The sequence below is a fragment of the Hemitrygon akajei genome, chromosome 11 (genome assembly GCF_048418815.1).
Source record: "Hemitrygon akajei chromosome 11, sHemAka1.3, whole genome shotgun sequence".
NCBI classification, from domain to species: domain Eukaryota; kingdom Metazoa; phylum Chordata; class Chondrichthyes; order Myliobatiformes; family Dasyatidae; genus Hemitrygon; species Hemitrygon akajei.
This window is the reverse complement of record NC_133134.1, coordinates 168,327,783-168,342,895: the sequence shown is the minus strand read 5'-3', so window position 1 is coordinate 168,342,895 and position 15,113 is coordinate 168,327,783. Positions and strand designations below refer to the sequence as shown.

Here is a 15,113-nt window from a genome sequence, read left to right as displayed (position 1 = left end):
ACCACCACCGCGGGCTCCCGAACCCGCCGCCCCTCACACCGTTTGAAAAGGCGCTCGAGCAACCGTCCACCGGCCAGGCGCGCGCTCGGCTCGGTCGGCCCTCACTAGCCCCGCCCCTTCCCCTGACACCGCTCGGCTCAGCCGTCCGTCAGAAGCCCCGCCCCTTCCCCTGACTACGCTCGGCTCAGCCGTCCGTCAGAAGCCCCGCCCCTTCCCCTGACAACGCTCGGCTCAGCCGTCCGTCAGAAGCCCCGCCCCTTCCCCTGACACCGCTCGGCTCAGCCGTCCGTCAGAAGCCCCGCCCCTTCCCCTGACTACGCTCGACTCAGCTGTCCGTCAGAAGCCCCGACCTCGCGATCGCCCGTCTGTCACAAGCCCCGCCCCCTGGTGAGCATGCGCGTTACACTGGGTGGTTGTCGTTGGGGGGCGGTTTAAACCGCGCTGACGCAGTCTAAATTTAAACGGGCGTTACTATGAGGTAAAATTACTGGTATCTTGGGTAACAGACACAGTTTACTAGTGTCTAAAGCTGACTTGTTGCGTTGAGACTGCTTATGGTCGTGCGTAGGGTTTGTTCGGAATTTTGACGGAGCCGACCAAGATACTGTTTGTATGAGGACAGAGAAGTGTGAATAATACGCTCTGATTTGTCGCGGATTTATCCTTTAGCTGGAGGGTTCTGAGCTCTTTAACAGCTCAGCTGTTAATTAGTAGCCTATTGTCAATGGCGATTAATTAAAACATTTTGTTGCACTTCCCAACCACATCCTTCCCCCCCCCCCCCCCACACCATTCTCTCCAAGGGAAATAACTAGTTTCTTCATTGTCTGGTTCCTGAGACAAACCTGGATCTGAGACAAACTTTCACCACATATTGGACTTTTTCTAGTGAAGAAGGTGTGGATAAGTCATCAGGGTGGTCTTCATTTGGCCATTATGGATATGCAGGGATATGGGTTGGTACAGAAAAATAGTACTAAGGTAAAGTATCAGTTTTGCTCTTATACAATGTTACAGCAGTTATGAAGGACCGAGTGGTATGCTTTTGTGTTTTACTATAAGTTATATTGGTACAGAAATGGTACCTTTTGCCTCCTCTGATGCTGCTAGATCCGCTGAGTTCTTCCCGCTTTCTGTCTTTATTACAGCTAACCTGCCTTACTACGAATAAAATCTCTCAAGTGTGTATCCAATTCCCTTCTGAAAGCTTCAATTGACCCTTTTTTCTGTTACTCTTACAGACGGTGAGTTCAAGATCATTGTCCTGTTTTAGGAAAATATTTCCCGAGAGTAACTTTTAATAGGCGCCAACTAATTCGATCTCAGGGCAATCCAAATGACCTGAGCTAATTAAATTTATTGAGATGCAGCATGAAGTAGGCCCGCTGCCCTGCAACCCCCAATTTAACCCTCGCCTAATCACAGGACATTTTACAATGACTAATTAACCTGTCCGCGGAATGGATGTAAACTTGCTCTTGATTTGTTTTCTCAGATGGGTGTAAAGGGCTTTTCCACAGAAAGCATATAACTTCTCCATTACATTTTAAAGGGAGTTAAAGACCTGGGATTGGGTGTGTTAGTAATTGAATTGCAGTACTTGAGGGTCTCATTTACACATGCTACTAACTGGAAAACAATTAAAACTGAGCAAGGGATCAGAATTAGGGGACTATAATGCTGGAAACCAGTGTACTACATGCTGGAAAGGGATTTGAAAACAAGACAAAAATGTTGAAATTAATTACATGACAGAAAATTTCATGTCATATGTCAGTGAGAATAAAACTGAGTCATTCTAAAACCAAAGCAAGATCATTATTTTTAGAGAGAAACAGCACAGAACAGTCTGGCTCACTGAGCAATACTGCTCAGCCACCCACCAATTTAACCCTAACCTAATCACAGGATAATTTACAAGACATTTTACAGTTTACCTACTAACTAGTACGTCTTTGGAATGTGGGAGGAAACTGGAGCACCCAGAGAAAACCCACACACTCATGGGAAGTATTTTTACAGCGGCGGAATTGAACTCCAAGCTCCGGCCCAAGCTATAATAGCTTTGTGTTAACTGCAACCCAGACGTACTAAATGTAAACACAAGGAAATCTGCAGATGCTGGAAATTCAAGCAACACACACAAAATGCTGGTGGAATGCAGAGGAAGGGTCTCGGCCCGAAACGTCGACAGTGCTTCTCCCTATAGATGCTGCCTGGCCTGCTGTGTTCCACCAGCATTTTGTGTGTGTACTAAATGTAAGTTTGAAAGTGGGCAATTTAATTTTTGATTACCTTATGCCTTATACACAAGTGGATAACCACATTCTGAGGTTATGACCCCCAGGTTTAGGTTCTCAGCGTTTGCTTTTTTTTTAATTTGAGGAATTTCAAATATCTGATGGAAATCATACCTCTTTTTAAACTCCAGGGATCATTCCCTTTATTGGATGATCTTAAATGTAAATGAGTCTTCATGATAGCTGTTTAAATACTTTTAGGAAAAGTAAAGAATATTTTGTTTGGTGTCAATGCTTTCCGATAGAATAATGTAGCACATGCTTTGCTAGATACTGACTGTACTCCGGCTAATGAGCCCATGTCTAGCACAAAACAACCAGGGAAAGACCAAACGACACAGAAGCAGAATTAGGCCACAGTAATTTTGATTATATGAATCCTTTAATCCTATTACAATTTCTAAATATTTGCTTTGGAAAAGTGCTTCTGTATGTTGAGTACATCAAGTACAATGATGTAAAGGTCCTCTATTATATGACAGCTTCTTTCCTCCGGAAGTTATTAGTGCTTACCATATTCTAATATTTGCTGAAAACTTAAAAGTAGGTGGTCTAGTTTATGAGTCTACTCTGGCTCTCAAAGTAGTTGTATTCCCCTCCTTATTTTGTTGTCCTTGGTGTCAGATGTGGGAGGTCCTGGAGTCTCCTAGCCTCCTGGACATCCACATATGTGCCAGGTGCACTGAGCTGCAGCTCCTAAGGGACCGTGTTAGGGAACTGGAGCTGCAGCTCGATGACCTTCGTCTGGTCAGGGAGAGTGAGGAGTTGATAGAAGTTACAGGTAGGTGGTCACGCTGGGGCCACGGGAGGCAGACAGGTGCGTCACGGTTAGGAGGTGTTAAGGGGAAGAGTCAGGTACTAGAGAATACCCCAGTGGCTGTACCCCTTGACAATAAGTACTCCTGTTTGAGTACTGTTGGGGGGGCACCCTACCTGGGGGAAGCAACAGTGGCTGTGCCTCCGGCCCTGTCGCTCAGAAGGGTAGGGAAAGGAAGAGGAAGGCAGTAGTAATAGGGGACTCGATAGGGGGTCAGATAGGCAATTCTGTGGATGCAGTCAGGAGACCCAGATGGTAGTTTGCCTCCCTGGTGCCAGGGTTCGGGATGTTTCTGATGGTGTCCACAATATCCTGAAGTGGGAAGGTGAGGAGCCAGAGGTCGTGGTACATATAGGTACCAATGACATAGGTAGGAAAAGGGAAGAGGTCCTGAAAGGAGAATATAGGGTTAGGAAGGCAGTTGAGAAGAAGGACTGCAAAGGCAGTGATCTCGGGATTACTGCCTGTGCCACGCGACAATGAGATAGGAATGGAATGAGGTGGAGGATAAATGTGTGGCTGAGGGATTGGAGCAGGGGGCACGGATTCAAGTTTCTGGATCATTGGGACCTCTTTTGGGGCAGGTGTGATCTGTACAAAAAGGACGGGTTACACTTGAATCCTAGGGGGACCAATATCCTGGCGGGGAGGTTTAATAGAGCTGTTAGGGAGGGTTTAAACTAATTTGGCAGAGTGATGGGAACCGGAATGATGGAGCGGAGGAGAGGGAAAACAGAAATAGATCTAAGGTAGTGAGCAGTAAGGATGTCAGGAAGGACAGGCAGGTGATGGAGCAAATTTGCAGCCATTGGGATGAGTTGCAGTGCAATCAATGCAAAAAGTACCAAATACTGGACTTAAGGTGTTATACTTAAATGCATGCAGCATAAGGAATAAGGTGGATGATCTTGTTGTACAGTTACAGATTGGCAGGTATGATATTGTGGCCATCACTGAGACATGGCTAAAGGATGCATGTCTCTGGGAGCTGAACGTCCAAGGATACACGGTGTATCGGAAGGATAGGCAGGTAGGTAGAGGGGGTGGCGTGGCTTTAATGGTAAGAAATGATATTAAATCATTAGAAAAAGTTGACATAGGATCGGAAGGTACAGAATCTTTATGGGTTGAGCTAAGAAATCGCAGGGGTAAAAGGACCTGATGGCAGTTTTCTACAGGCCTCCAAACAGCTGCAGTGATCTGGACTACAAATTACAACAAGAAATAGAAAAGGCTTGCCAGAAGGGCAGTGTTATGATAATTGTAGGGGATTTTAACATGCGAGTGCATTGGGAAAATCAGGTCGTCACTGGATCTCAAGAGAGAGAATATGTAGAATGTCTATGAGATGGCTTTTTAGAACAGCTTGTTGTTGAGCCCACTAGGGGATCGGCTGTCCTTAAAGGAAAATCCTGCCTGACAAACCTAGTGCAATTTTTTGAGGAAATTACAAGTAGGCTAGACAAGGGAGATGCAGTGGATGTTGTGTATTTGGATTTTCAGAAGGCCTTTGATAAGGTGCTGCTAAACAAGATAAGAACCCATGGAACTACTGGAAAGTTACATACGTGGATAGAGCGTTGGTTGATTGGCAGGAAACAGAGTGGGAATAAAGAGATCCCATTCTGGTTGGCTGCCGGTTACCAGTGGTGTTCCACAGGGGTCCGTGTTGGGGCCACTTCTTTTTACTTTGTATATCAACAATTTGGATTATGGAATAGATGGCTTTATGGCTAAGTTTGCTGATGATACAAAGATAGGTGGAGGGGCTGGTAGTGCTGAGGAAACAGAGAGTCTGCAGAGAGATTGGGAGAATGGGCAAAGAAGTGGCAAATGAATTACAATGTTGGAAAGTGTATGGCCATGCACTTTGGTAGAAGAAATAAATGGGCAGACTATTATTTAAATAGGAGAGAATTCAAAGTTCTAAGATGCAACAGGACTTGGGAGTCCTTGTGCAGGATACCCTTAAGGTTAACCTCCAGGTTGAGTCGGTGGTGAAGAAGGCAAATGCAATGTTGGCATTAATTTCTAGAGGAATAGAGTATAGGAACACGGATGTGATGTTGAGGCTCTATAAGGCACTGGTAAGACTTCACTTGGAATACTGTGTGCAGTTTTGGGCTCCTTATTTAAGAAAGGATGTACTGACATTGGAGAGGGTTCAGAGAAGATTCACTAGAATGATTCCAGGAATGAGAGGGTTAACATATGAGGACCGTTTGACTGCTCTTGGATCGTACTCCCTGGAGTTTAGAAAAATGAGGGGAGACCTCATAGAAACATTTCGAATGTTGAAAGGCATGGACAGAGTGGATGTGGCAAAGTTGTTTCCCATGGTGGGGGAGTCTAGTACGAGAGGACATGACTTGAGGATTGCAGGGCGCCCATTCAGAACAGAGATGCGAAAAAAATTTTTTAGCCAGAGTGTGGTGAATCTGTGGAATTTGTTGCCACGGGCGGCAGTGGAGGCCAAGTCATTGGGTGTATTTAAGGCAGAGATTGATAGGTATCTGAGTAGTCAGGGCATCAAAGGTTATGGTGAGAAGGTGGGGGAATGGGACTAAAGGAGAGATTGGATCAGCTCATGATGAAATGGCAGAGCAGACTCAATAGGCCGAATAGCCGACTTCTGCTCCTTTGTCTTATGGTCTTATTTTCCTGTAAAGTGGACTGCCATATGTCTATTAACTTTGTTCTCTTATTGCCCATTAATGCGAGGGCATTTTACAGTAGACAGTTCACACACCAGCACAGGGGGAAGCTCCAAGTCAGCTTTTTCCAGCAGGCCATCAGACTGATTAATTCATGCTGACACAATTGCATTTCTAAGCTACGTTGACTATTCTGTTGTATATCTTACTGTACATACTATTTATTATAAATTACTATAATTTGCACATTCAGACAGATGTAGCATAAAGGTTTTTGCTCCTCACGTATGTGAAGGACACAAGAAATAAAGTCAATTCAGTTCAATTCAATAGGTCATTGGAAAACAGTAGAAACTTCACAGACTCAGAATAGTCACCAGAGCAGTGAATCAGCAGTTCTCCCTACTGCGCTGTTTACTTTAAATTTCACAATTTCTCCAAACTAGATTCAGTCACATGGAATAACCTAAATTAGAATCAATGTCTAAACTTATGCACTGACCCATATTTTTTTCTCTATGGATGCAAGCTGATCAGGTGCATATTTCCAACACTCTTATTGTTTCAGATTAGCAAAATATATAGTTTTGGGGTTTTAATTCTTGTCTGTGCTAAACACATCTTTCATATCACTTTTCACAGAATAAGTCTAAGATGTTTTCTATCCAAGAGCAAAAAGTTCAGCAAGCTGTAAGGTTGAGAAGGGACTGGGAACAAAAGCAAAGCCCTTCAATACTTAAGATGATTTTTAAAGAGGTAAATGTTCTCATTGGAAAAGAATTAAAAATTTCAATAAATTCCCAAGTACAATGATGTAGAAAAGGAAATCACAAACATATCATAAAAATTAGATTTGTACAATGAATATGATTGTGTGGTGGTTGTATCTTCAGAGGGGTTCACACACTCTTTTTGTAAGTAGTAAGCCGAAAAACTATTTTCTAGTGTTTCTTAATTTTTCCTAAAACTTATGGTAATTTAAACAGACATTGTGGTAATGTTGCTCATCCAAAATTTGTGGGTATTCTGTGATACAGCAAAGATATGTTAGGCCAGTGATTGTTTTTTTTAAAAGTAAGTGTATAGTATTAGCCTTAATTATTATATGTTCTATGTGTTCAAATTGTATCAATTATCTTTCTCATACCTAGACTAAATACATTCCTTCTGTTATGAAATTAGCTAGGTGAAATATTAAGTTGGCAATTTCAACACAAGAAAATGTAGGCAAATCTGGTTTAACCTTTCCTTTAATTTGATAGAATTTTCTCAGCATTATGCAAAAATAATTTATAGAAGCTAACGGAATACTGAAAACTATTATAGATTCCATTTCTGTTACAGTACTGTTTATCATTTTTTCATCATGGACACTTTATGAATATGATATTAACTCAAATAGTATGTTAATAGCTTCATAGAGTAACACCAGACATGACCAACTGGAAGTTTGTGTAGTTAAATTAGGTAACTGCTACCTATTATTTATAGTAATTTGAAAGGGAGTAGGGTGGGGATTATGAAAAACACAATGTTATCTTGTTGATTAATTTAAAGTGATTACGATCCCTTCCCGTTTTACCTTTGTGGTGTATGTTAATTTTGTTTTTATTATCCAAAATGTTCCAAATGTTATTAATCAATGAGATTTCATGCGATAGCGTCAAAAAGTTACCTACGGGTGACATTAAATCCCCTTTTCCGGGTTGTAATCTATTTAAAGCAGTTTTAATTGAATGAAGTGTTGAAAATATACAACTTTCAACTTATACAAAACAAATATTCTTCATTCATCATTGATAGATAAGTTCATCTGGTCTCTTCATTAAGTTAACATAGAAACAGAGAAAACCTACAGCACAATACAGGCCCTTCAGCCCACAAAGTTGTGCCGAACATGCACCTATCTTAGAAATTACTAGGCTTACCTATAGCCCTCTATTTTTCTAAGCTCCATGTACCTGTCCAAAAGTCTCTTAAAAGACCCCATCGTATCCATTGCTGGCAGCCCATTCCACGCACTTGCCACTCCCTGAGTAAAAAAACTTACCCCTGACATCTCCTCTGTACCTACTCCCCAGCACCTTAAACCTGTGTCCTCTTGTGCCAACCATTTCAGCCCTGGGAAAAAGCCTCTGACTATCCAGATGATCAATGCCTCTCATCATCTTATACACCTCTATCAGGACATCTCTCATCCTCCAGCACTCCAAGGAGAAAAGGCGGAGTTCACTCAACCTATTCTCATAAGACATGCTCCCCAAACCAGGCAATGTCCTTTTAAATCTCCTCTGCACACTTTCTATGTCTTCCACAGTCTTTCCAGTAGTGAGGTGACCAGAACTGAGCACAGTACTCCAAGTGGGGTCTGCCCAGGGTCCTGTATAGCTGCAACATTACCTCTCGGCTCCTAAATTCAATTCCACAATTGATGAAGGCCAATGCACCATATGCCTTCTTAACCACAGAGTCAACCTGCGCAGCTGCTTTGAGCGTCCTATGGACTCGGACCCCAAGATCCCTCTGATCCTCCACACTGCCAAGAGTCTTACCATTAATACTATATTCTGTCATCATATCTGACCTACCAAAATGAATCACTTCCCACTTATCTGGGTTGAACTCCATCTGCCACTTTTCAGCCCAGTTTTGCATCCTATCAATGTCCTGCTGTAACCTATGACAGCCCTCCACACTATCGACAACACCTCCAACCTTTGTATCATCAGCAAACTTACTAACCCATCCCTCCACTTCCTCATCCAGGTCATTTATAAAGAGTAAGGGTCCCAGAACAGATCCCTGAGGCACTCCACTGGATACAGAATACACTGTATACACACCATACAGAATATGATCCGTCTACAACCACTCTTTGCCTTCTGTGGGCAAGCCAGTTCCAGATCCACAAAGCAATGTCCCCTTGGATCCTATGCCTCCTTACTTTCTCAATAAGCCTTGCATGGGGTACCTTATCAAGTGGTTTGCTGAAATCCATATATACTACATCTACTGCTCTTCCTTCTTCAATGTGTTTAGTCACATCCTCAAAAGATTCAATCAGGCTCGTAAGGCACGTCCTGCCCTTGACAATGTCATGCTGACTATTCCTGATCATGTTATACCTCTCCAAATGTTCATAAATCCTTCCTCTCAGGATCTTCTCCATCAACTTACCAACCACTGAAGTAAGACTCACTGGTCTATAATTTCCTGGTCTATCTCTACTCCCTTTCTTGAATAAAGGAACAACATCTGCAACCCTCCAATCCTCCGGAACCTCTCCTGTCCCCATTGATGATGCAAAGATCATCACCAGAGGCTCAGCAATTTCCTTCCTCGCTTCCCACAGTAGCCTGGAGTACATCTCATCCAGTCCCTGCAACTTATCCAACTTGATGCTTTCCAAAAGCTCTAGCACATCCTCTTTCTTAATATCTACATGCTCAAGCTTTTCAGTCTGCTGCAAGTCATCACTACAATCACCAAGATCCTTTGCCATAGTAAATACTGAAGTAACGTATTTATTAAGTACCTCAGCTGTTTCCTCCAGTTCCATGCATACTTTCCCACTGTCACACTTGATAGGTCCTATTCTTTCATGCCTTATCCTCTTGCTCTTCACATACTTGTAGAATGCCTTGGGATTTTCCTTAATCATGCCTGCCAAGGCCTTCTCATGGCCTCTTCTGGCTCTCCTAAGTTCCTTCTTAAGCTCCTTCCTATTAGCCTTATAATCTTCCAGATCTCTAACATTACCTAGCTCTCTGAACCTTTTGTAAGCTTTTCTTCTTGCCTAGATTTATTACAGCCTTTGTACTTCACAGTTCCTGTACCCTATCATAACTTCCCTGTCTCATTGGAATGTACCTATGCAGAACTCCACACAAATATCTCCTGAACATTTGCAACATCTCTTCTGTACTTTTCCCTGAGAACATGTTTCCAATTTAAGCTTCCAGTTTCCTGCCTGATAGCCTCATAATTCCCCTTATTCCAATGAAATGCTTTTCTAACTTGTCTGTTCCTATCTCTCTCTAATGCTGTTGTAAAGGAGATAGAATTATGATCACTATCTCCAAAATTCTCTCCCACTGAGAGATCTGACCTGACCAGGTTCATTTCCCAATACTAAATCAAGTACAGCCTCTCCTCTTGTAGGCTTATCTACATATTGTGTCAAGAAACCTTCCTGAACACACCTAACAAACTCCACCCCATCTAAACCCCTTGCTCTAGGGTGATGCCAATCGATATTTGGGAAGTTAAAATCTCCTATCACGATAACTCTGTTGTTATTACACCTTTCCAGTTTCCATTTCCCTATCTGCTCCTCGACATCCCTGTTACTATTGGGCGGCCTATAAAAAAAACACCCAGTAGAGTTACTGACCCCTTCCTGTTCCTAACCTCCACCCACAGAGACTCCATAGAGAATCCCTCCATGGCTTTCATCTTTTCTGTAGCTGTGACACCATCTCTAATCAACAGTGCCACACTCCCACCTCTTTTGCCTCCCTCCCTGTTCTTTCTGAAACATCTAAAACCCGGCACTTGTAGTAACCAATCCTGTCCCTGAGCTATCCAAGTCTCTTGTAATGGCCACCACATCATATCTCCAAGTACTGATCCATGCTCTAAGCTCATCCGCTTTGTTCACAATACTCCTTGTGTTAAAATAGAAGTATCTCAAACCGTCAGTCTGAGCACATCCTTTCTCTATCACCTACCTATCCTCCCTCTCGCACTGTCTCCAAGCTTTCTCTATTTATGAGCCAACCTCTTCCCCAGCCTCTTCAGTTCGGTTCCCAACCCCAACAATTATAGTTTAAACTCTCCCCAGCAGAATATTGATCCCCGTGGGATTCAAATGCATCCCGTCCTTTTTGTACAGGTCACACCTGCCCCAAAAGAAGTCGCAATGATCCAGAAATCTGAATCCCTGCCCCCGCTCCAATCCCTCAACCACGCATTTATTCTCCACCTCATTCTATTCCTATTTTTTTTACTGAGTTAAGTATTGTATGTAAGTAGTTTTGCTACAACAAGTGTATGGGACATTGGAAAAAAAGTTGAATTTCCCCATGGGGATGAATAAAGTATCTATCTATCTATCTATCTATCTATTCTCACTGTCACGTGGCACAGGTAGTAATCCCGAGATTACTACCTTTGCGGTCCTGCTTCTCAACTTCCTTCCTAACTCCCTGTACTCTTTTTTTCAGGACCTCTTCCCTTTTCCTACCTATGTCATTGGTACCAATATGTATCTTCCACCGCAGGATATCTTGGATGTGATCTGAAACATCCCGGACCCTGGCACCTGGGAGGCAAACTTCCATCTGAGTTTCTTTTCTGCGTCCACAGAATCGCCTGTCTGTCCCCCCTAACTATAGAGTCCCCTATCACTACTGGCTTCTGGCTTCCTCTTCCTTTCCTTACCCTTCTGAGCCACAGGGCCAGACTCTGTGCCAGAGGCACAGCCACTGTTGCTTCCCCCAGGTAGGTTGTTCCCTCCCCCCCCCCCCCCCCAAACAGTACTCAAACAGGAGTACTTATTGTCAAGGGGTACAGCCACAGGGGTACTCTCTAGTATATGACACTTCTTCCCCCTTCTGACTGTGACCCACTTGTCTGTCTCCCATGGCCTCTGCCTATAACTCCTTTCTGTCACCTCCTTGCTCTCCCTGACCAGATGAAAGTCATCGAGCTGCATCTCCAGTTCCCTAACTTGGTCCCTTAGGAGCTGCAGCTCGATAAACCGGGTGCAGATATCGCTTTCCTGGAGGCTGGGAGACTCCAGGGCCTCCCACATCTGACACCGAGCACAGAAAACTGGCCTCACACACATACTTCCTCCTTTCTGCAATTAACACAGGTAAACCTACTTCGCCTCATCCCGTTACTGCCTGAACCTATTGAGCCAAAGCCCTATCACTGCTGTCTCTCACTCCGCTGCCCGCTGGATATGGCTGTCTTCTTTTTAAACCTTTCACGCTCTACTGGCTGACGTCATGCGCTGCGCAATCTTGTGTCTCTTTTACCCCAAGTGGTAAAAACTGCCTTGGTTCCAAAAATCAGCTGTTCACTCGCAGCCTTCTCACTCCAAATCAAAAATTCAAAAAAAATGTTCTAGTGATCTATTGAATTTTTTTTCTAGAGCAGCAGCAACAATAACCTCAGTGATTCAATTTCTAAGATAAATTAAATCCAGAATGTTTTCTAGCTTGTTTCTCTTTAGGATATTTAAGATAAAGCATTTGAGGTTTATTCCTTGCTGGGTGTCAAACTGCGAAGAGAGAAAGTTAAAATTTCAGATTAATATTGCAACGGGTGGCACGGTAGCAGAGCAGTTAGCACATCACTATTCAGTACTAGCAATTACCAATCAAGCTTTGATTCCCGCTGCTGTCTGCCTGGAATTTGTATGCTCTGCCTGTGACAGTCTGGGCTTCCTCCCAATTTCCAGAGATGTGGGGTTAGGTTTAGTGAATTGTGGGCATGCTACATTGGCGCTGAAAGCATGGTGACAATTGTGGGCTGCCCTCAGCACAATCTTGAGTTGTTGATGCAACTCAGAATATTTCACTATGTTTTGGTGTTTTGATTCAAAATGTGACAAATAAACTGAATCTTTAGTGAATGAAGAATATCCTGTATAGAATCTTCTTAAGCCTATCACCCCTAATGGAACATAGGCAGTCAACATTAGATCACCAGAGTCCTCCATCCTGGGCCGATAGGTTGATCAACCCTGTGGCTTTCACCTGCTACACTTCATACGTCTTCTAGTTGAAGATCCTTCCTCTACCAGGGATGGGGTCTTCAGAGTTTGTGTTGTGGTTTCTGTAATTCTGGCTGTTGACAGGATGGAGTTGCTAGCCCTGTGCCCAACTCTTCTCCTTGTTCACCTGGGCTTGGGACTGTCCACGGTGGAAGTCTGAATAGAATAGTAACAGTATTGAAGGAAGAAGTTAAGACTTCCGCCAATGGATTCCTCCCATACTACTTAGACATATGGATCAGTAGGTTAATTGGTCATATGGATGTAATTGGGCAGCATGGGCTCATTTGAGCTTTTTCCTCAAGATTTTCAACATTGTTCAATCTATTGTGTTTGATTATCTGTTTCAGTCTATTTTTGGGGCTGTTAATATTTATCTTTGCCTACCGGGTTGCAGGGTCAAGAATTCTGGTGTGTTTGTGGGGAAGTTTTGTCTCTCCATCAGGAAGGATGTACAGGAGCCTCAGGACCCACACCACCAGGTTCAGGAATAGTGGTTGAAAGAAGGCTATAGTTGGGTGCTTAACATAAAAGGATATACTTTGTATCGAAAGGACAGACAGGAAGGCATGGTTCTGTTGGTAAGAGGAGGTAACAAACCGGTGAGACAGAAGAAGAGTTGATGGATCTTACTGACTTGATTTTCAGAAAACCTTGACAACGTGCCACACATGAGGCTGCTGAACTTGGCTCATCAGTGAACTGTTCACATAACCTACGGTCACTTTCAAGGATTCTTCATCTCATGTTCTCGATATCTATTGTTCATTTATCATTATTATTATTTCTTTGTTTTTGTATTTGCATAGTTTAATTTGCTCTTTTACGGTCCTGTTGGGTGTGGTCATTCATTGATTCTATTGTGTTTCTTGTAGTTACTGTGAATGCCCGCAAGAAAACGAATCTCAGGTTTTATATGGTGACGTAAATGTACTTCGATAATAAATTTGCTTTTAACTTTGTGCTTCTGCCGACTGATGTGCTGAGCACTTTCTGATGTGCCCTGAGTTTCACTCTCGGGACTTTCCCCTCCCCAAAATGACGTGTTGCGCCGTCAGGTCACGTGTGCTGCGTGTAATGGCGCCGACTCCCCGGCTGCGCTCGCTCTTCGCCTTGGCCGCGTGTCGAAGGTGACCGTAGATCCGACTGGAGCTGCGGACCGTTCTGGAGCAGAACAGGGAGGAAGCGGGGTGTAGTGAAGCGGACGTTGGGAGCATTTTGAAATCGAGTAAGTAGTCGCCGGGCCATGGAACAGTTCGGCAGGCGGCTGGGCGCGTTATAGGCCGCACGCAGGCCCGGCAGCAGCGCAGTGTTAGTACGGCCCGAGCCATGGGCCTCGCTGTTCGGTTCGGTGGACATGGGATGTGTGGGTTATCCAAGAGCTGTTTCTTCGTTATACTGAGTGTTTGACGTAGGTGGACCGCGGCGTAGTCGGCACTAGGGTTCCATTAAGTTCCCCCTTCCTGGGGTTTAATTTTAATACAAGGAAATTTCCTTTTTAGAGTTGTACATAACTATTGGCGAAGGTTGCCGGTTGCCGCCTGCCCGCCTGTATTTCACGAACCGCGCTTGTTTGGTCTATGTGTGAAGAATACGTTTAAAGTTTGGATCAAAACCCCAGGTGACATTTGCGGAGGGGATAGACAGTAGCGAGAATTGAACTTCATTCATCAGTAACCTTTTAGTCGTTCAAAGTGGAACTTTTATGGTATGAAGCAATTAATGCTCGAATTCAAAAATAAATGAGGTGCATTTATAGGTCAGAACTCAAATGACTAAGGAGCTTTTTTAAAGGACACAGACTTGCTTTGTTCTTGAATTTATTAGTATGTCCATTTCCTCTGCTTGGCGTTACATTCCGTGAGGTGAAACTCCACTGATCTGGGAAACGTATGGGATCATGTGGCTATAGTGATTGTTACTGCGGTAGTAACCAGGAAGTTCACTTTCAAATCTAGGCAGTGGAATAGACTTTCGTGCTTACATTAAATAAATTTGGGATAAAGTTTGTATCACTAGAACTAACTAATAACTAGATTGCCCTTAAAAGTGCATTGGAGTCATTGTATGAAAGCTTTTGATTAATGAAAGCTTCATTGTAACTTCAGAGTAACAGTGAGTCCTGATGAAGGGTCTTGGCCCAAAACGTTGACTGTACTTTTTTTCCATAGATACTGCCTGCTGAGTTCTCCAGCATTTTGTGTGCGTTTGTAGAATAGCAACTGGTCACTTTTAATTGTTCATTCAAATAGCTGAATAAGCCACTCAGTTCAAGGCAATTTATGGCAATAAATTGTAGTCCTGCCAGTGATGATTGAGCAGGTATATTCAAGAACTAAACTTTAAATATTTGTAAATATATTGCTATATTAAAAGCAATTGGATGGCAGAGGGGAAAAAGCTGTTCCTGAATTGCTGAGTGTGTGCCTTCAGGCTTCTGTACCTCCTCCCTGATGGTAACAGTGAGAAAAGGGCTGGAGGTCGCTGCCTTTCTGAGATGCCACTCCCTAAAGATGTCCTGAGTACTTTGTAGGCTAGTACCCAAGATTGAGCTGACT

General features: G+C 43.4%; 1 protein-coding gene across 2 annotated transcripts in view; it reads left to right on the top strand.

The window, feature by feature from the left end:
- Positions 1 to 415: 415 nt before the first annotated feature.
- The window catches only part of LOC140736262 (death-inducer obliterator 1-like), a 136,386-nt gene continuing 121,688 nt past the window's right edge, over positions 416 to 15,113 (top strand). Inside the window, exon 1 of one of the 2 annotated variants that reach the window (XM_073062202.1) lies at positions 416 to 478. The gene's annotated coding sequence lies outside the window, so the exon portion shown is untranslated. Of the gene's footprint in view, positions 479 to 13,616; positions 13,784 to 15,113 lie in introns of those variants that run through there. The other variant, XM_073062201.1, reaches the window with a different exon arrangement.